Source organism: Macaca thibetana, chromosome 17, assembly GCF_024542745.1.
Source record: "Macaca thibetana thibetana isolate TM-01 chromosome 17, ASM2454274v1, whole genome shotgun sequence".
In the NCBI taxonomy this organism is placed as follows: domain Eukaryota; kingdom Metazoa; phylum Chordata; class Mammalia; order Primates; family Cercopithecidae; genus Macaca; species Macaca thibetana.
The window spans coordinates 43,219,158-43,242,136 of NC_065594.1; positions in this window are offsets into that span (position 1 = coordinate 43,219,158).

Below are 22,979 nucleotides of genomic sequence, written 5' to 3' on the forward strand. Positions count from 1 at the left end.
GTATCGCAAGAACACAAAACCAAACACCGCATGTTCTCACTCATAGGTGGGAACTGAACAATGAGATCACTTGGACTCGGGAAGGGGAACATCACACACCAGGGCCTATCATGGGGAGGGGGGAGGGGGGAGGGATGGCATTGGGAGTTATACCTGATGTAAATGACGAGTTGATGGGTGCTGATGAGTTGATGGCTGCAGCACACCAACATGGCACAAGTATACATATGTAACAAACCTGCACATTATGCACATGTACCCTAGAACTCAAAGTATAATAATAAAATTTAAAAAAAAAAAAAAACAAACAAAAAACTAGCCTGGCGTGGTGGCGGGCGCCTCTAGTCCCAGCTACTCGGGAGGCTGAGGCAGGAGAATGGCGTAAACCCGGGAAGCGGAGGTTGCAGTGAGCTGAGATCCGGCCACTGCACTCCAGCCTGGGCGACAGAGCATCTCAAAAAAACAAAAAATAAAATAAAAAAATAAAATTGCAATTTAGATTTGCCTTTATTTAAAAATAATAATAATTTATTCACCAACTTTATTTCATATCAGACTTATTTTGCCCAATACTATATTTGTGGATTACATCAATGTTTTTATAAGTTCTACATTTTTATTTGTGCATGCTGTTCTATTTTATGAATAAACACATAACAAGTTCTTTCTTCATTCTACTGAAACCAGACTTCTTTTTCTGGACACTTAAATATTATAGTTATGGACATTCACAAATATGTTTTTTCATTCACATATGTATATACCAATATAGATTATATGGAGAGTATATCTCAACCAAAAGTATACTCTATAACTTCAGTCATAGAATATGCAGATTTTTGATTTTTAGCTTTGCAAAATAACTATATTTTTCAAAGGGTGTGCCAAGTTACATTTCCAACAGCAGTATTTGAGAGTTAGGTTTGTTTCACTCTCTTGATCAACATTTAAATTGTCAATATGTTTAATTTTGGTTGTTCTGCTGGGTCATAAACGTATCTTACAATATGTTTAGTGTATGTTTCACTGAAATAGAATGGTGTTGAAAACCTTTAAATGATGGTTGCAGCACACCAACATGGCACAAGTATACATATGTAACAAACCTGCACGTTATGCACATGTACCCTAGAACTCAAAGTATAATAATAAAAAAATAAAAAAATAAAAATTAAAAAAAAGAAAACCTTTAAATGTATATATTATTTTATTGTTGACAGCGCTTTCTTTTATTCTTAAATAAAATACCCAGATATGTATATATACATACACACATAAACATATTCATATATGCACACATATGTATATTACATATACAAATATGCATATATGTTTATATTGCATATACATATATATACACACACATATATGTATATTCACTTATAAAAACAACTAAAAATACCTAGGACTCAGTAAAAGGGCCCAATAATATTGGATTATAGTATATATATGTGAGTGTATATACAGATATATAAATTGTGTGTATATATATGTGCGTATATGTATGTGTGTTTGTGTATGTGACTACAATATTATACATATATACATGCTAATACCCAGAGTCATGTAAATAGAAGTCTTATTTAAGCCTTTGATTAGAAAATGTATATGTTAACAAAAGCTTTCAATATTAATGTTGTCTAATTTGCAACTGAATAATTCTTTACACCTCTTGTTTAAGATGCTCTCCCTACTTCAGTGTTAGAGATACCACACTTACTACTTTCTGAAATCTTCAGAATTTTGCCTTTAGAATTTAGAAACACAATATATCTGGAAAGAAATGTTGCGGTTTTTTTGAGGTAGTAATAAGGACATTCAATTGAACCAGTATTATTTACGGAAAAGACTTCATTTTTCGCATTTTGTTTTTACAGTTTCATGTTTTTCTTTAATCCAGTGTTTCATACAGGATTATATTTCTGGTATTTATACAATGTTTATTGTTCTACTTGTTTAAATTTTGGACAATATCATAGGTTATTGTTACAGATTTATTATAATTTAATGTTATTTTCTTGCCTATTTCTGGATCTTTGTATTTTTACATGTATTTTAAATTAGCATTTTATTTGCCACATATTTTTGGACTAGGATTGCATTTAATATATAAAAGAAATTTGTGAGATTGACATGTTTATGGCACCAAATTTTCCAATTTACTATTGGAAATTGGAAGAGATTTCCAACTGAAAGTTTTCATTTTATCTAATCATCATTAATTTTCTCCCAGTGTTATTTTTGTAAGTGTGGGTTTCTTGCAAATCTTTTTAAACGCTTAGTCTAAGGCTTATGGTATTTGTGATAATATTATAAATATTGTATTTTTTCCCAGTTTAAAGATATATAACTGCATAAAAATAAAATTAATCCCTGCATATTGACCTTTTGCAAAAAATGTATTCATATTACCTATACATTCTAATAATTTATCTACAGATACTTTGCAGTTACAAAGAAATAATGGTATTACACAGAGAAATGCAGCATCAATAAATAAGGCACTTTTAGTTTTCTTTTGCTTTTTCATTATTAATGTGAAACTAATTTTGCACTCATTAAAGTATCATGATTAACTATTTTTTGTTTATATTATTGGTTTTTCTGCTGAATAAGTTTTAGAAACTATGAAAACTATTTCCCTATAATCTTCTTTTCTCTCATGCCGAACTCCTAATCAGAATTGTAAAGTATTCCTCTTAGTTTTCTGAAGATTGTCATTAAATTTTGTTTAATTATTATCTGGAACTCACTCCTGAAGTTATGTGAGTCTGGAGATAGAGATGGAAAGAGAGATGGAAACAGGTAGAGAGAATTGTATGAGCTACAGATCCAATAGAGGATAATTTGGGTATTCTATATCTTGTTATTTTTATAAGTAATATAATTCTAGTGATTTTGTTTTTCATCTATATTTCAAACTGTTTGGCATAAAGTTCTTCAAGTTATTCTCTTATTTATTAAATTCATACGATGTGTGATGATGACTATCTTCGTTTATATAACTCTCAGTGCATTGAGTTTTAATCTTTATTCGTTACTAAAACAGGATTTTAAAACAGCATGTTTTCTCTGGCCACATTTCATAAGTTATTTTATATAACATTTTATTATAATTCAAGTGTTTTCTAAATACATTGTGAATTCATTAAGACACAGGTATTATTTAGACGTGTACTTCTTAATATTAAAGATAGCATTTGTAATTGGTTTCGACCTTATTCAGACTGTGGTTAGAGTACATACTGAGCAAGAATTAAAGGCTTTCCGTTTTTTTGAGATTTGTTTTGTGGTCTGTGTCACACAGTCAAAAAATTTTCATTATTCTTTGTGCAATTGTAAAGCAAGTGCATCCCACATTTTGGGGTAGAGTGATTTGTAATACTCATTCTGTGTATTTGCTATACCCTTATTGATTATTTCTATTTATTAACAGTTAAATCATGGACTTTGTGAATTTATATCATTTGCTTTTTACTTTCTCAATTGTCTCTTAATTTATACAATACAGTATTAGTAGGTGCATCCAGTTTAAATGGTTATATTTTCCTGATGAATTAAATATTTGTATTATTTTATTGAAATGGTGGTCTTTGTCTTTCATTATATATTTGCATTAGGGTCTCAAATATCTTATATCATTATAGGAATGCTAATTCTCTTTCGGTTAGTGTGTATACATTCTATCTTTTTCTATCTTATTATACCAATATTACTACACTTGAATAATTGAAATGTCTCATTTGTAAAGTGTGTATGTTTGTTATTTTACTTAAGTTGAGAGTCTCTCTTCTAAATGTATTCATAAATTTGTATTTAATGTGTTTTAGTCATATACCATTTATTTTCTATTTACCCAGTCTGATCTATGCTCTTGCTCTCTTTTTGTCTTAGAGTTTTAAAATTATTATTATTATATTTCCCTTTGTATGAGCTTGATAGTTGTATTAGTCCATTTTCTCACTGCTGTAAACAACTGCCTGAGACTAAGACTGGGAAAGAGGTTTAATTGACTCACAGTTCCACATGGCTGGGGAGGCCTTAGCAAATTTACAGTGATGGCAGAAGATGAAGGGGAAGCAAATACCTTCTTCACAAGACAGCAAGAGAGAGAAGAAGGAAGGAGGAACTTCTAAACACTTATAAAGATATCTGATCTCATGGAAACTCACTCACTACCATGAGAACAGCATGGGGAAACCCCCCTATTATCCATTCATCTTTCTCCCTCAACACATGGGGATTACAGGTCCTTCCCTCAACACATGGAAATTACAATTGGAGATGAAATCTTTGCACAACACAGCCAAACCATATGAGAGGAAGATTTCTGCCTTGCTTTTCTTGGGATAATGAGTGAGTTCTCACAAGATCTGGTTGTTTAAAAGTGAGTAGCACTTCCCCCATTTTCTTTCTCTCTCTTTCTCTCCTGCTCTGCCATGTGAAGATGTGCCTGCTCCCTCTTTGACTTCTGCTATGACTAAAAGTTTCCTGAGGCCTCCCCAGCCACGCTTCCTATACAGCCTGTGGAACTGTGAACCAAATAAACCTCTTTCTTATAAATTACCCAGTCTCGGGTCGTTATTTACAGCAATGCAAGAACAGACTAATACAAGGTCCCAGATCAAAGTGTAACTAGGTTTGGTTTCTCCTGAGACATTTCTTGTTGTCTTTCAGTTAGTTATCTTCTCGTTATTTTCTAGTAAAATATTGCCTCTGTGAGATACATCCTGGTGTTTCTCTCTCTTACAAGAAGATGGTGGCTTATGATGTCATTTAATATTAACTCCCTCTTTAAAGGCTGGATTTCCAAATATAGTCACATTCTAAGGTACTGAGATTATGGCTTCAATATGAATTTTAGTGAAGAAACAATTTAGTGCATGACAGATAGTTACAATTTATATTAATTTTTATTTGGCTAAATATATCTTTATTTCAATTTCATGATTGAGGGGATTTTCTTCAGGTAAGAATAGAATTGTATGTTTCCAGTAATTTTAACTGTGATCTTTGAAGGCATTATGCCATGATGTTCTGAACTTCAGACTGCTTTTTTGCTGTTTTTCTTAGTTTTTTAACATTATTTTGAGAAGTTGGCAGTAGGTGTCATTGTTACTTATTGCAAGATAATGCATTTTGGCTGCATTTTAATTATCTTCTTGTCTTTGGTTTTTGGTCACTTCAGTATAATGTGGCAATATGTACTTATCCCTTTATCTGGGATCAGGTTCATAGAACTTTTTGAATATGAGTCTTAATGCTTTTTGAAATCAATTTTGGGATGATTTTAGTGGATATCTGTTCAATATTTCATGTGTTTTATTCTGTTTTCCTTTTCATTATTGAATTAAATTTTACTTATGTCATACTTTAACCCTCTATTCCTTAGATCTCTTATCCTTTCCTTTTGACTGTTGTTAAACTTATTCATTATATATTTTTCATTTTGTTTATTGCTTTTTCACTTCTTTACATCTGAAATTTTCATTTGGATTTCTCTTAATAAAGTTGAGTTAAAAGTTACAATTTTGGCATTTGTTTTTATTTGTCCTGAGTGAATTTCCCCCCATCCCCCTCTTTTTTGTTTGTTTTTCTGTTTGAGTGGTTTGTTTGGTTAGCTTTTTTGCTTGTTTTCCATTTTTTACAAATACCATTTTATCTGAGTTTTGTCTTACAGCTCTACTGTGGGTGAGTTGGGAGGAGTGAGTTTTAGACTATAGATCAGTCTTACTCAGTTTGGGCTGTTATAACAAAGCACTACACACTGGGTGGCTTGTAAACAACAGAAACTTACTTCTTACTATCTAAAAGGTTGTCAATTTATTTAAAAATTGGATTATAACTATTTTATTTTAGGACTAAGTCAAATTAAATTTAAGAACTGTTTGCTCACTCACTTTATTTTTGTAAATTTCTTGTATTGAAACACCGATGTGAACTTTCAAAAACAGTTTCTGTACAAAATAAAATACAAATGCAAATTTTCATTTTGTACCAATAATAATTCTATAATTATTATAATTGTAATTATAATTAGAGATTAGAAATCTGAGATCAGGACACCAGCATGGTTGGGTAATGGTGAGGGTCTTTTGCTGGGTTACAAACTGCCAACCTCTCCTTGAATACTCACACAGAGGAAAGAGAGCAAGGTAGCTCTCTGACGTCATCTTATGACGGCACCAACCATATTCATTAGGGTAGCACTCTCATAACCTAGTTACTTCACAAACGTCCCACCTCCAAATACCATCACATTGGGATTAAGGTTTGAACATATGAATTTGGGGGGAACATATTTAGTCTGTTGTAACATCTTTAACTTATCACAGAATACCTTCAAGTAATATTCAACTTCATCTAAAGTATAAGATATCTATAACTGGATACTTCTCTTTCCCTTCTCCTAGGCTTTATGCTGCCTTTGTCATACATTTACTTATTCAGATCTTATAAACCTTTTAACATGTTTTAGTTCATTCAGGCTGCTATAATAAAATGCCATAAACTGTGTGGCTTATAAACAATGAAAATTTATTGCTAACAGTTCCGGAAGCTGAGAAGCACAATATTAATGTACAAGCAGATTTGGCTTCTGGTGATGGCCTGTTTCCTAACTCATAAAAGATATATTCCTGCTACTTCTTCACACGGTGGAAGAGGCACACTAGCTGTTTGGAGTCTCTCTTATAAGAGCATTAATCCCCAAAATGAGGGTTCTAGCTAATTACTTTTCAAAAGCCTAACCTTCCAATACCATCATCATAGTGGTTAGTATTTTAATATATGAATTTTGGAGGTACAAATTCAGAGCACAGTATAACACATTATTATTATTATCATTATTATCATTGCCTAATGCCATCAGTTACCTTGTGAGGATACTTTAAAAGCATTTTATATTCAATAGTATGTCAATTTTAATTGGAATAATAAACTTTTAAAGCAAGAGTGAATAAACTAAATTTCTCAAGAGTAGAATAAGACCTAAGTTTTATAATTGGCATTTTGCTTCATATGTCTTTTAATAACATTACAAAACATTTGAAATATTCTTAAAGTATTGCTAAAATTTAATTAATCATATAAAATGTTGTCAGTTTATTTAAAAATTGGATTATAACCATTTTATTATAGGACTAAGTCATATTAAATTTAAGAACTGTTTCCTCACTCACTTTATTTTTGTAAATTTCTTGTATTGAAACACCGATGTGGACTTTCAAAAATATTTTCTGTATAAAATAAAATACAAATGCAAATTTCAATTTTCCACCAATAATAATTCTGTAAATTAATCGTTATTTATAACAAAGTATATGAGAATTTGTATCTCACAGTTTAACTCTTATTAGGAAACAAGAGTTTCTAAATTTCCTAATGTTCCAGGTTTGATTTTAGTAATTATGTTTATAGTTAAAAATTAAGCAACTAATTTTCAGATTTATGGATACACACAGTATAAAGATTATCTAAAATAATATTCAAAAAATTATGGAATTATTGCTTTTAGCCCTCAAATTTTAATTAAACATAATTACAGTCTCAAATCTGCAAGAAACTTTGGCCTCATAAAAGTACACATTATAGTCAGTGTAAAAATGGTAAAAAAGGATAAAAAATAGTTTCTCCTCTCTCGAGCATGCACACTCTCTCAAGCATACATCCCCTCTCAAGCATACACACTGCTTTGGTATCTTATTTACAATCATTGTTTCTTATTCCACAACTTAAAGTTAATTATGTAAAGAATGACGAAATGGCTTTACCAATGAAGATTAATATAACATTAAAATAAGCAGAAAACTAACCACCTCAGAGGATTTTGATAGTATACTACAAAAATTATTTGTGTAGTTGAAAAATCTCCTTTTTGAATGTTGATTTCTTATATATGGAACATATCAGTTGTTATTTTATATAAAAAGTGAATAGCAGATGAACTACAGACATAAAATAATTAGATAATAAAATAGCAAGATCAGGCATAGATACTATGTTCATCACTATCTCTATAAATCCTTAAAACACAAACATGATTAAGAATGTTCAGGGATGATTAATAATGTTTAAAAGTGTTTAAGAATGACTAAGAATGTTTCATAATTAAAACTACTTAAAAACAAATAAGGATTAAGGAGAGAACAGATTAATTGTAATCCAACTTAAAATGTCACTTGCATTAGAAAGAGGCTGAAAAATAACTTTAGATTCGTACAGTAATTAAATTTTAATATCTCTATTTAAAAACTCACTGTGAATAGTGTAAGGAGAAAATTTACAGTGAAATACACTGCACAGGTGAAGGAAGACAAAGATATGGAGACAATCGAAATGTTGGCTCAGTTTTATAGGCCCACATTTCAGCACATTTAGTAATATATTGTTAATATATTATTGATAAAATATTCATATATAATTTCATAATATTAAGAAAAGTTAACCCATTTGAAAAACGTTTTCACAGATTTTTGTCTTATATTGACAAATATAAGGTAAACTTTACATAAAATTTAACAGTGTAAGGCTAGTATAAGCTTTCTCTCTAAGATTCATTGTTTCCCTCAGGGCACAAAAATGTGATTGCAAATATGTTGAGTAGTCTCATAACTATTATAAAGTGAATCTTGAACATATTTATATTAGATTGTGTTACCACCAGATTATGTTAAATTAAGTATTGGTGGTATGCCCAGGACTATGTTGAAGCGTTAATACTGAGGGCATTGCCCTTTCCTAGAGAGACTGGTAATTGGCAAGAAAGCCTATTTATACTTGGCAAAAGAGATAATAATAGAAAATAAGGTGCCAGTGTCAAGTTAATTTTCAAAATTGCTTTTATTCAAGTATTTATGCCTCCATAGTCTCTTGATATAGTTATATTACTTGACACCGTTAACAACCCAGTGGGCAAGTTATGCAGAAATTATTGTCCCCATCTTACATTTGAAGCAAGTTCCTTTATCTAGGTGAAGAATTACATAGTGACAGAAACCTTAGGTTCTCAACTTGTAGTCCAACAAATTATCCAATCCATTTCATTTGCTGTATAGTGGTATACATTTCAGGGATACACAATATGGATATCAAAAATCAGTAGTTATGTCATAAAATCAGTGATTGGTTTAATTATATAGAAACTCATTTAGAGATATATAAAAATATTTTTCATTAGCTATTTCAAAACTGGTCAGTTTTGAAGCTCTTGTGGATGAAGTTGAGTGAACAACTCATCCTGATATCCCTAGGGTCTTTCCTAGTTTTAGCACTAAAATTCCTGCATCCTGGGAATCTTCTTAGTCCTAGATAAATCAAGATGTATTTCTTCAGACAATAGAAATATCATTGTTTTGGAAGGAAATGTCCTACATGATGGATCCTTCCCTCCACCAGTTCTAGGAAAAACAGGACATCTGGTCACCTTAAGAGAAAAAGTAAGCCTTATTTTATTTTATTTTATTTTTTTGAGACGGAGTTTCACTCTTGTTGCCCAGGCTGGAGTACAGTGGTACAACCTTAGCTCACTGCAAACTCCGCTTCCCAGGTTCAAGGGATTCTCCTGCCTCAGCCTCCTGAGTATCTGGGATTAAAGGTGTGGGCCACCATGCCGGGCTAATTTTGTATTTTTAGTAGAGAAGGGATTTCTCCATGTTAGTCAGGCTGGTCTGGAACTCCAGACCTCAGGTGATCCTCCTGCCTTGGCCTCCCAAAGTGCTGGGATTACAGGCATAAGCCACTGTGCCCAACCTAAGCCCTGTTTTCTTAACTGTAAGGGCAAAGAGGAGAAGTGACATGAAGTCAGGACGTGAAGGAAAATATTAAAAAGATGATAGAAAATACATTATTAAAATTTATGTCTTGAAATAGGAGAAAACCCCTAAGGAAATTTTATAGGAAATGTTTTGTCTGGTTTAAAGAGCAGGAAAGGGACAAGAAGTTTTTGAGTGAGTCTAGAGAAAGGACAGGAAGAGAAAGCTTGACACAAGTTCAAATAAATTATCAAAACAAGAAGAAAGCTTTAAAAAGATGTAAGTTCAGAAAATAACAGAAAGAAATATTTTTTTCTACTAGGCTCTCTTGCTGCAGTTGTTCAAATTTTATTCTAGCACATATGGAAGAAGGGTAAAGTCAGCAAATTAATTGCCTTTAGGATAAAGAAGACAGGTTTTTAGATAAGAATAAACGGATACATCTTTTGTTATTGTGATGGATTTATCTTCCTATATTTTTCCTAGATGTTTTTACCCAAGATTTTTACCTTTATTTACATTCATTCACTCTTATTCATTGAAAATACTTTTTATGAGAAGCTACAATATGTTACATACTGTTGTAAATTCTGAAGATATAGCAGTAAGCAAGACACAAAAAAAGTTGTGTGTTGGAAATTATATTTGTAGTAGGTGATTCAAAATACATAGCAATAGTTTCCTATTGATACTGTAAAAATGAACACCAATTATGTTAGAACAACAAAACTTTTATCAATTTATAGTTTTGGAGCTTATAATTCCAACATATGTCTCACTAAGTTCAAATAAAAACATTGGCTGTGCAGCATTATTTTTCAGAATCCCAGGGAAAAATCAATTGTCTTGCCATTTCCAGCTTCTAACAGGAAAGCTGTTCACATTCACTGGGTTATGCCCCCCTTTCATCTTCAAACCCAGCAACGTTCAGTTTAATCTTTTACACATTGCATCACTCTGACATCTTAACAATTTTGCCTTCTTCTTTCGCTTTTAAAAGACCCTTGTGATTGTATTGGGCCCACCCACAAAATTCAGGGTGCACTCTTGATTTTAATGTGAGTTGACAGCCTTAGGTCCATCCGCAACCTTAATTCTGCCTCATCATGCAACATAACACATTCTCACATTCCAGGGAATAACACATGGACGTCTTTGGAGCATTATGACTCTTCCTATCACACAGCTAATAAGTATAGCATAGTAATTGTTAGACGGGAGTTAGTGTTTTGGCAAAATTTAAAAACAAGAAAGGAAGATAAAAGGTCATAGCGTGGCGAGAAGACATTATTTCAAAACAGGAGGACTTGAGAAGTTCTAAATGTAATATCTTTGTGAAAATATGAAAGAGAGAAAGGAAAGAGGGGCATGTATATTCTCATTAAAAGTGAAACAAGCAGTAGTAACAGGAAATGGAAAGGCTCTGATGAAGCTAGATGCCAGACATGTTCAAGCATAGTAAGGAGGCCAATAAGGTAGAATTAAGTGAAAATACAGGAAGGTAATAGATATTGCAGGCAATGTGGTAATGGAGTATGAGAAGTGCAGATCATTCACTACATTGTAGAATTTAGGCTTCTGATTTAAAGAATATGGGAAGTCACTGGGTAATTTTAACATAATGTAATTTCTAAATTCTGTTTAAGAGATATATTACAGAATAGATTATAGGAGAAGTTTGGGAGCAATGAGGTTAGTTTGAAGTTGCTTACTTAATCAGGTTGCAGATGATACTAACTTGGATCTGAGTAGTGTGACAGAGATGGTGGGAAGATTCAGATTCTGTTTTCATTTTGAAGGTCAAGCCAACAGATTTTGCCAACAAAGTAGATAATATAGAATAAAATAAGAAAAGTCTGTTTAAGTTTTTTTGGCTCAAATAATAGAGAAGATATACTTGGAATTTTCTACTTTAGGATGTCAAGTAAAATAACAAACACAGAGGGACTGTCTAAAAGAAAGTGATATTTATTTAGGAATAGGACATTGCAATGGGAATTTGTGTGCCACAGTAAACTATGTGCATATTGAGGGAAGTAAATGATGACAAAGTGTTTTTAAACGTAAAATGAAAAGGCCGGGCGCGGTGGCTCAAGCCTCTAATCCCAGCACTTTGGGAGGCCGAGACGGGCGGATCACGAGGTCAGAAGATCGAGACCATCCTGGCTAACACGGTGAAACCCCGTCTCTACTAAAAAATACAAAAAACTAGCTGGGCGAGGTGGCGGGCGCCTGTAGTCCCAGCTACTCGGGAGGCTGAGGCAGGAGAATGGCGTGAACCCGGGAGGCGGAGCTTGCAGTGAGCTGAGATCCGGCCACTGCACTCCAGCCTGGGCGAAAGAGCAAGACTCCGTCTCAAAAAAAAAAAAAAAAAAAAAAAAAAAAAAAAAAAAAAAAAAAAAAAAACGTAAAATGAAGATAATAATTGTTTAGAGATAATTTAGCTGGACAGGTAGTTGCCTGGTACATGTCTTTGCAGAAGTAATTTTTGGGTAAGAATATGATGAAATTTGTACAAGGTTGCAGTATCTGCAGAGTCTTGTGATACTTTTTGCTATCACACATGTATGCATGAGAATCCTATACTTATAACCTTCCCTGACTCTGTCAGTTTTTTGTTTTTCTAACACAAGTCAACACAAGTGACTCCATGTTAATTCTGACTACTTTCACATTTCCAGACACTTTTGATCAAGATCTTTCTCTGAAAGCATAACTGATTCATAATTCTATAATTAGGTTTTGAGGACTCCTGGTGCCAGGATGGACCTATCCCAAGTTGCTTACCTGGTCCTGTTAGAGAGAGTGAATGCCAACTAGGAGTCAGTGTTAAAACCATTTTAGCCACGTTTGAAAACAAGCAAGGTGTGAAGTGAACGGCTGTCAGGAAAAGTCTGATTAGAGTTTATTAATTAGTTTTAGTTTTATGTGTTACAGCCTTTTGTTATCTCAATGTGCTGAACCAATATTATTTTGTCAGGAGTTACACTTCTGCAAAAAGTTAACAAGTAACAGATGCAAAGTTTAAAAACAGAAAATATGAAGTAAAACTGTAAGTAATATGACAATTCCAATTTACACAATAGTTTTGAGTCATAAACCAAGACTTAAAGGCAGTCAATTTAAAAAAAAAAAAAAAAAAGATATGCATTAAGAGGGATAAGACTTTCAGTATAATATGGAGACTTGTGCTGACATCTTAGTAATAGCTGTTTTCAGCATGGAAATATCAGCCCCTAATCCAGGGTTGAAGTTTTATTGTCTCTGGTTAAGGCATTGAGCAGTTTGGTGAGCTTTTTGTGTTTCCCACACATCAAACATGAGACTTCTTCCTTAAAATTTACTTTGTTTCAATTTATAGGTCTTCAGGAACAAATAACTTTCCATTTTTAGTAATTTTATGAAAGAAAGTTGGGTTGCAGGAATCTAGAATAATTCACAATGTATTCTAGTCTATACGTAAATAACAAGAACTCAAAAAGAATGCTCAGAGCTACATTGTACATACAATCATGTATAGTATAGTTTCTCTTTTGAAAACTTACTCTACATTCATCAAATAGAAATCTCACATTTGAAAACATCTGGATGCTAGAAAGCCAAACCGAGGCAGACTTTAGATTTTATTTACAGCCTTGAGGTTCCTGGGCCTATTGGAAAGTGACAACTTTTACTCACTGTAAGGCTGAGAGTCCTTGAAACCAGACATTGTATGCATATTCTCAAGTGTTATATTTCAGCCAAAGCTTTGGTACTATAATCAATGTTTCCAATGTTTGGTACATAATCAATGTTACAATTGGAAACATTGATTATCCAATTAAAAACAGAGAGGTATACTGCTATAGAGAGTTAATTTTAGTGAACTTATACAAATAACCATATTGCCATATAAAACAAGAATACTGACAAATAATTTCTGCATTTTATAGAAATCAAGCAGAAAGAAAAAAAATTTGTGACTTTTGTTTACAAAAGTAAACCAAATTGCATAAAGTATAGATAGCTATTAAAGAACATTTTCTTAAATCTAGGAAACAGAAGATTTAAGAACTAACAGTGCTTTAACTAAAACTCATAAAAACATTATCATCATCAGTTAATCTCTTGTAAATGTTTTTCTACTTTACCTTGATTAACAGTTTTATGAACACTGTTTTTTCATTAGAATTTTGAAAACACTTGTTTAATCTTAAAGTTATGAGAAATCTGCACTCAAGAGTGCTTGTTAGCATCATTTCAATGAATCTGATTGTAAACACCTTCAGAGAAGACCTCAATGTAATAAGTACAAATGACAAAAACTTAGAATAATTATTGTAAAAAATATGATGAAAGATTATTATCAGTAACCGACAAGGAAACTTAGTTATTCTTGTGGCTACAACAGTATTCAGAGTTATGACTGATGACTTATATATCTAAGAGTTTCATATAATTTTGAAATATTTAAATCAATTAAAAAACCATAAATGCATTAAAAGAAGATTTAATATCACTCGTGATTTGACAATGTTAACCATATGACTTACCAAAGAAGCCAAATTCTTTACTATCTCTACAAAATAGTGTCTAACTAAAAAATACCAAAGTTAGTTATAGATCAGAAAGTTTTAATTAGAATTTTGATCCTAAAGAAGACTGTCAGAATGTCAAAATATTTGAAAAACTTGAACAAAACAGGATCACAGGTCATTGTGAAATAACAGTCATTTATTTAACAAAAGTCATTGTGAAGCAATAGTCCTACGTGAAATAAATCATTCATTTAAAAAAGTGATAATCAAAAGTCTCCAGCAGTCTTTCAAAAGAAAATTACACAAATGTAAAAAAAAAAAAAAAATTGTATTTTCAAAGCTCAGTTTTCCTAAACAATAAAAAATGAATAAATACAACATAGAAAATTATCTTGATAAAATGTGAAATCTGTGGTTTTTTTTGTGTGTTGTTGTTGTTGTTGTTGTTGTTGTTGTTTTTTGAGACGGAGTCTTGCTCAGTCGCCTAGGCTGGAGTGCAGTGGCGAGATTTCGGCTCACTGCAAGCTCCGCCTCCTGGGTTCACGCCGTTCTCCTGCCTCAGCCTCCCGAGTAGCTGGGACTGCAGGCGCCCGCCACCTCGCTAATTTTTTGCATTTTTAGTAGAGACGGGGTTTCACCGTGTTAGCCAGGATGGTCTCGATCTCCTGACCTCGTGATCCGCCCGCCTCGGCCTCCCAAAGTGCTGGGATTACAAGCGTGAGCCACCGCGCCCAGCCAAAATCTGTGTTTTTTACATCAGTTATCAAAGGTAAAGAAAAACCTCCTACAGTGCGATTGCTCTCCTTTGTAGAAAGCTCATTTAGATTACTTTGAGGGTAAGCCTAGTGAAAGGTACTTGAATTTGCCTAGACACAGGAAGAATGTGTCCAAGGTTGTAAGTATATATCACAACTTAAAGAAACATATATAAGAAAACCAATTCCTTGAGCAGGGGAATATATGGCTCTGAAAAAATGTAAAACCACGTGACATCTCCTGGTTACATAGAAGAATTCAGACATATCCAGAAAAGCCAAGCATATAGAATCAAGTTATACTGTAGGAAAACATTGCTTTTCTCTTCCTTTAAAATAACAATTTTAGTGGTAGGTCATGACATTCTAGTTAGAACCAGGGGGAGAAATATTACATAAGCAGACGAAAAAGTTCAAAGTGAGTTGTTATCACAGACCTTCTCAAGGAGAAAAATACCTGAAGGAAATGATGCATGACTTTCAAATCGTATACCACAAAATACTGCCAAAGTAGAACTTCTTTTATTTTATTGTAGGTTCAGGCATACATGTGTAGGTTTGTTATAAAGGTAAGTTTGTGTCACGGGGGGTTTGTTTTACAGATTATTTCATTACCCGGTACTCAATAATTATTTTTTCTGTTCTTCTCCCTCCTTCACCCTTCACCCTCAGGTATGCCCCAGTGTATGTTGTTTCCCTCTATATGTCCATACACTCTCATTGTTTAGTTCCTGCTTATACTTGAGAACAGGCAGTATTTGATTTTCTATTCTTGTATTTGTTTGCAAAGGATAATGGCCTCCAGCTCCATCCATGTTCCTACAATGATATTGTTCTTTATTGTTGCATAGTATTCCATAGTGTGTATGTAGCATATTTTCTTTGTTCAGCCTACCACTTGTGGCAATTATATTGCTTTCATGTCTTTGCTATTGTGAATAGCATTGAAGTGAACATATGCATGTATGTGTCTTTATGATAGAATGGTTTATATTCCAAAGCTGAACTTCTGAAATATGAATTTAAGAAACTGTAAGAGGAAAAGTCTACCTCAAAACATTGAATTACTATTTTGGATGAAAAGACAGCATTTCTAAACTGAAACTAGAAAAATTAAATTGATCTCAGGAAGAAATGTGGCAAAAAATAAAAACTGTCTGCAGGTTAGATGATGGCAGCCAAAAAAATTTTCAGAATTAAAAATTAAAACGTCTAGTAATATGTACTAAGACCAAATCAATACTTTAAGAAAAACTTGTTGTTCTAATGTATGGGGACCATATTTTTAGTTTTATATGCATATTTTAAACATCAAAGCTCAAATATTTAGAAAGAATTAGAAACAATTTGTTCCTATTATAACCAACTAGATCATACACAAATTCTTTTAATAAATTCATCTTTCACCAACCTTTTTACAACTTACTGAGATTTCTGACAGCATGCTTATACTTTCTTCTATGTCCTATACCTCCCCATACTTAAATAAGCAGTCATTTTACTTTAGGAAAAAAATGTACCACACAAGGATTTTTCCTCATACAAAATTATACTCTTTCTTATTAATCTGTTGTCAAAAACACATTTTTATACCCATGACTTGCTTAACATCTTTCTCTCCTTCTTACTAGTGCCTTTCTTTCTCTTAGGTTCCTATTTCTTTCCTAAATTTTATATTTGGGAACAGCATTTAATAATATTTGAATTTAGTCAAAATTATTATTTTTCCTCAATCAAGAATAAGTTTTTATTTATTCCTCTTTCTTAAATTTTGTCATCAAAAACTCTTGTTTAATACACTTTGTATATGGGATTATATATACTGAACTCTTAGTAACTATAATTTCCAGTGAAAACCTAGGAAGCAAGTAATTTTGAACCATCATTTATTAGTATTTTATAGATGAGAACCATTTTATAACTTTTAAAATAATATTTCTTCGTAACACAGTTTTATGTGTATTAATAGACTCAAATAAATATAGTCTTTCTCCAAAATTTAAAAAGCTAAGCACAAACATATGTTTGTTTAACAAATTGTTTTAGTATTATGTTTAACAAATTGTTTCAGTATTTTTATCTTATTTGAAAATGGCCCAAACATTTAATGAGTATCTATTATTTAATTTAATATAGCTTTAAGACTTCACATTACATAGAAAGTTAATTTGTAAACATTTATCTCATTTATATTTAGCTAATTTAATTTTTAACAATTATGCTTAGACTATTTATAAAACTGAGATATTGGACAAAACTCATCATTTCATTACGTTTTTGTTAACTATTTTTATAATCTATGGAATATAAGTTGTTCAACTAAATAGGAATCTTAAATATGTACATATTCTTCCAACAACTCCAATGATCCACCTGTTTTCATTAAATCAACAATATTAGATTATTAAAGAATTGCATAAAGAAAGATCATTCTGGTTTAGCCTGGGTTTGTAGTTTTATAAACTTTGTGTCAAATCCTGACACTTCTAAACATTTAATGAGAAAAACATAAAACTGTCTAAATGGACATGCCAGTAGTCCCAGCTACACAGTAGGCTGAGATGGTAAGATTGCTTGAGCCCAGGAGTTCAAGGCTAGCCTGGGCAATATAGCAATACCTTATTTCTTAAAATACAAAACAAAACAAAAAAACTGTCTGACCAATAAGTAAACCTATGCAAAAATGCATGATGACAATTTTGAAGACATTTCTATTTTTATGTTACCGACTACGTTACAACTATTTTATTTATCAAAGATTTACTTAATTCATGTAAACTAAAAGAAATTTGAGTTAATTACTATATATTTTATATGAACATTCATTTATTTAATCCAAGCTGAATAAACCATGTTTAGGGATTTCTGAATGTCTATGGTAGAGTTTACTACATAGACACAATACACAATAAAATATGCATATAGATTTAAATGCACCTGTATTAGACTGTTCTTGCACTGCTATAAAAAAGACCTGAGACTGGGTAATTTATAAAGAAAAGAGGTTTAATTGGCTCACAATTCTTCAAGTTGCACAGAAAGCTTGGTGACATCTGCCTGGCTTCTGGGGAGGCCTCAGGAAACTTACAATCATGGCGGAAGGCCCCAAGGAAACCAGCATTTCACATGGCTGAAGGAGGAGGAAGAGAGAGAGAAGTGGGAAGTGCTACACACTTTTAAACAATCAGATCTCATGAGAACTCACTCACTATTGCCAGGACAGTAACAAGAGAAGGGGTAAGTTCTACACACTTTTGAACAATCAGATCTTATGAGAACTCACTCACTATTGCAAGGACAGTAATAAGGGAAATGATATTAAACCGTTCATGAGAAACTGTCCTCATGATCCAATTGCCTCCCACCAGGCCTCACCTCCCAGTTTGTGAATTACAATTCAACGTGAGATTTGGTGGAGACACAGATTCAAACCACATCAAGACCTAAACATATATATACATACACGAAGATCTTGTAGCTTCCAATTTAGAATTTTAGTCATGGCACAGTAATACAACTCTTTTGTTTATAAAATACATTTGAATCCAAATTATATTTCTGATACAATGAGGCCTGTTCACAGGGCTATTTGCCCTACTAGGTAATCTAATGAAGACTCTGAACCAAAATTTTGGGTATAGCAGTTTGAGTAAACCATAGCAGTTTGGTTTTAAAATAACATTTTTCAGTTTCAAATGAGTTTATGGTTAAGCTTTCAATGTTTACATTTTAACTAGGACTGGCTGATTTGTACATTTTTAAAAAATAAAATCTCCAAATGATCTTGAATTTGTAGTAACAAAATTATCTTTTGTTTGTTGGTCTAATTTGCTTGACTAGTCAATGCAGGTGGGCAAGCACTTTAGCAGGATTTTTTTCATATTTTTCTTTCTATCTCCTTCATGGCAGAAAAAGGAATTTTATACTGGACAGCGATATCTTACGTCAGTGCTCTGAGTTCAAAATTTTGACCTGTGTCATCTAAGGGTCTAAATTCTATAAACATGTATCATTTATCTAGTTCTTTCCTTTTAGACTATCAATCATTCAATTAACTCTTCCATCATCTAAACAATTGTTAGTTAGAAAAACCTAAATTTACATTTCCAACAGTTATCTAGGTTGTTGGTTACCATGTAGCTGTTATAATTTGTAAAGTCATATTTGAAAGTTCTTTAAAATTTTTTAAAGTAATCTTGGCTAGAATGCCATTGGTAGTGAGTTTTATCTCCACACAAGCAGAAAACTCTGAAGCATATTCAAAGTGTGCAGCAGAAAAACTAGAGCAATACAAAATATGTATACTCTACATGCTAACTTTACAGTTGCAAGTTATTTTAGATAGTTTAAACAATAACCAAATGAAGTCTAAGTTTGTGTTGATGTAATTTTCCCAGCAGTTAAAAAAATGTACACAAACATTGGTCATAATATAGTCAACTGTATTCTCAGAAAACTTTGACATGCTTTAAAGTTTGAGAATCCTATTTGATTTCTTATTAATTACTCAAGAGCAAAGGCCTATACATCCTGACAGAGAATATCAAGAGTATGAACCAGTTTTTGAAATGGTGATGACTGCCTTAGTGGCTTTTAATGAGTCATCCTGCACCCATTATTTTGGATGTTTATTTTTCCTCTCAGAAGATTTTCAAAAACAAGTCAGGGATAAGAGCTAAACCATTTACAGACGAGCATAACTAAAACAAAATAAAACCAAAATAAGATTGTTCAGAAAATATTAACCCAGGCGTGCAGATACAACAAAATATTAAATTAGATGTGAAGAAAGAACCAAAAGGTAATTCCCTGGAAAAGCTAAGCCTCAGAGACAAGTGTAAATCCTACAGAAGCCAAATTACTCAAATCAGAAAAATACTTAATTTAAAAAAAGGGTTTTTGTCCAAAAAGGACAAAAACTCTCTTATCATTTCAGGAGGGAAGTAAGGCCCTTTATGAAAGGAGGCCCCATAACTAAACAAATCCCAAATAAAATAAAAAAGCCTCTATCAAAGAAAGGAAGGTTCAGCTTGAGAAGTCTCACCAGCGCAGAAAAGGCAAGCCATGGAAGCAGAGAGCTCAAAGGGCTCAGGTGAATGCTGAACACCAGTTTCAAGAATTACTGATTTTTTCCAATAATGAACCTTTTTTTGGTTCCACTACTGGACATCATTTAGGTCATTCTAAATAACAGAGAGAGTCTCTCTGAAAGAAAAAAAATTTTATTTGGAAATAAAGCATGGCAAATAGAATATGTCTGCCACAGTAAACCAGGTGTGTGTTCTAGGAGGTAAAGGAAGACAAAGGTTTTTCGGGAATGCATAAGAAAGATTACGTAATTGTTTTGAGATAATTATTATCTTTTGGTACAAGGGCCATCCCAGGTCAAGGCTGGGCAGGCAGTTGCTGGGCGGATGTCCTTGTAGAAGCATTTTTAAAATTTTTGCAGTGTAAAAAGTTATTTTTTGCAGTCTTTCCTTACAGTTTTTGTTATCAGGCATGCATGCATAAGAATTCTATCTTCATAGCCTTCCGTAGCTGTATTTATCAGGGTGTGGATTTTTTCAGCACTAGTTATTCCATTTTGATTCTGAAATTTTTCACAGGGGATATAAATGAAAAGAAAAGTTTGGGTGTTAAAGATCAGGAATTTAATTGGGAACACAGTTTTATTGAAATGAGTAATAGACTTTCAAGTAGAAATACATGGTAAGTAGTTGAATATATCTGTCTAGAATACAAAGAAACGATTATAGTGACACATACAAATTGAGGGATTATTTGCATACAGATAATATTTAAAACCATGAAACTGAATTACGTATATATCACATATGAAATATATTTAACCAGTATTAAACTTTATTTCACCATATTCAGAGGTATAAAATATGCATTATTGTGACTGTATACTAATATACTATATACTAATAGTGACTAATTCATCAGTTAGAGATCGTGTAGAAGATGATCTTGGTGTTTTCTCCATCAATGTGTGTGTAGAAAGAGAAGAAAGAGGATATGACAGCTGCCATCTAGGGTATTTCAATGTTTTGTGGTTACACAGAAGAGAAGAAATAACACAGGAAATCGAGAGGTAGTAAGAGTAAAATAGGATGACAATTTCAAGAATATGGGTCTTGAAAGTCACAAGAGAGAAGGACAATCCTGTTAAACTGGTGTTTTCCTGAGAGGCCAAAGGAAATGAAGACTAAGAGAGCTAACCATTGTGTTTAGAAAATGTGCAGATCATTAGTGACCTAAAACAAATTCCTGGAAGGGTGACAGCAAAATACTGACTGGACAAGTTGTAAGAGAAAATGGTTAGCAGCGGAATTGAGAATACAGGTAAACAACTCTTCCAAAATAAATATTGAAATAGAAATATTGTGGTATCTGGCAGGGTATAAAACAGCAAAATAGTTTTTTTAATGTGATAGATTATAGCATATTTTATATTAATTAACATTATTAATACAATTTGATAATACAAAAGGAAAATGGTGGAATAGCTGACGTCATGCCTCAAACAGTCAGGAGAGAGAATTACGTATTGGAGAGTTTACCCTTAGGCAATTCAACCACACTATCCAGTGAGAAAGACATAAAATCAGTAAAAAGAGACGTGATAAGTGATCTATACAGGGGTCCACAACCACCAGGCTGCAGACCGGTAATCAGTCCAAGACCTGTTAGGAAACAGACCACACAGCAGGTGGTGAGCAGCGGGCCAGTGAGCATTACCTTCTGTGCTCCCCCTTCTATCAGACCAGCCTGGCGTCAGCTTCTCATGGGATGGTGAATACTACTGTGAAATGTGCATGCCAAAGATCTAGGTTGCCTATTCCTTATGAAAATCTAATTAATGTCTGATTATCTAAGGTGGAACAGTTTCATCCTAAAACCATCCCCTACCACTCCCCCGTCCTTGGAAAAATTGTCTTCCATTAACCCTGGTGCCAAAATGTTTGGGGATTGCTGATCTTTAAGTCTCTTATTGCTTCAGTTATCTAAGTGAAGTAGGAAGCACAACCATATGCTGAGAAAGAGATCAAGTGTTGTTGATAATAGTTTGAACAGAAATAGAGCATTTTGGATTAATAAACAATTACTAAAAACCTTTCCTTCAATAGTTTTAAGAGCCACTTTGACAGGGTGTCAAGAAATACTCATTTATGGAATATGGACAAGAATTGAATTTATATACAATTTTATGTATAAAATTTTGTGCTATGAACACAGATGATATATATCAGCAATTTAGTGGCATGGGGCATTATATGTCCATGTTATAGTACATTGTATAGACAGGTACTGGGGTGTGAATAAATTTTACGGTATGTTATAGAGACTTGAAATTCCTACAGATGGTATAAGGTTTAAGGCAGGAAAGTAGTGTGATGAAAGCATCAAAGAAAATCTTATAAACTAAAAGTAAAGATGTTTTAAAATAATATAGTATGTTGTTCTTTTAGTCTCTGTGGATTGTAGATGAAAATATAGAATTGTTTTTGCAACTAAATTTGAGCCCTCCTTCCAACAAGAATCAGGTTAGAGTGGTAGTTCACCCTTGTTGGTATAGTAGTGGTTTCCTTTGATTACAGTTTAGATCTTATTTGAGATTTTATGTGGTGGTAATTAAATTCTATTTTAAATGTTGATCATTTTGAAAATGTAACTCAAAGAAAAATTATAATTAAAATCAGCATAAACCAAGTTGATATATTTTAGACCTTTATTTTAAATCTCATAATATTAGTAGCTCTGAGTTGATTTTTTTTTAATTTTTTATTATTATTTTATTTTTATTTATTTTTTTGAGACACCGTTTCACTCTGCCATCCAGGTTGGAGTGCAGTGGCATGATTTTGGCTCAATGCAATCTCTGACTCCTGGGTTCAAGCAACTTTCATTCCTCAGCCTCCAGGTTACAGGTTTACATGGGTTTCACCATG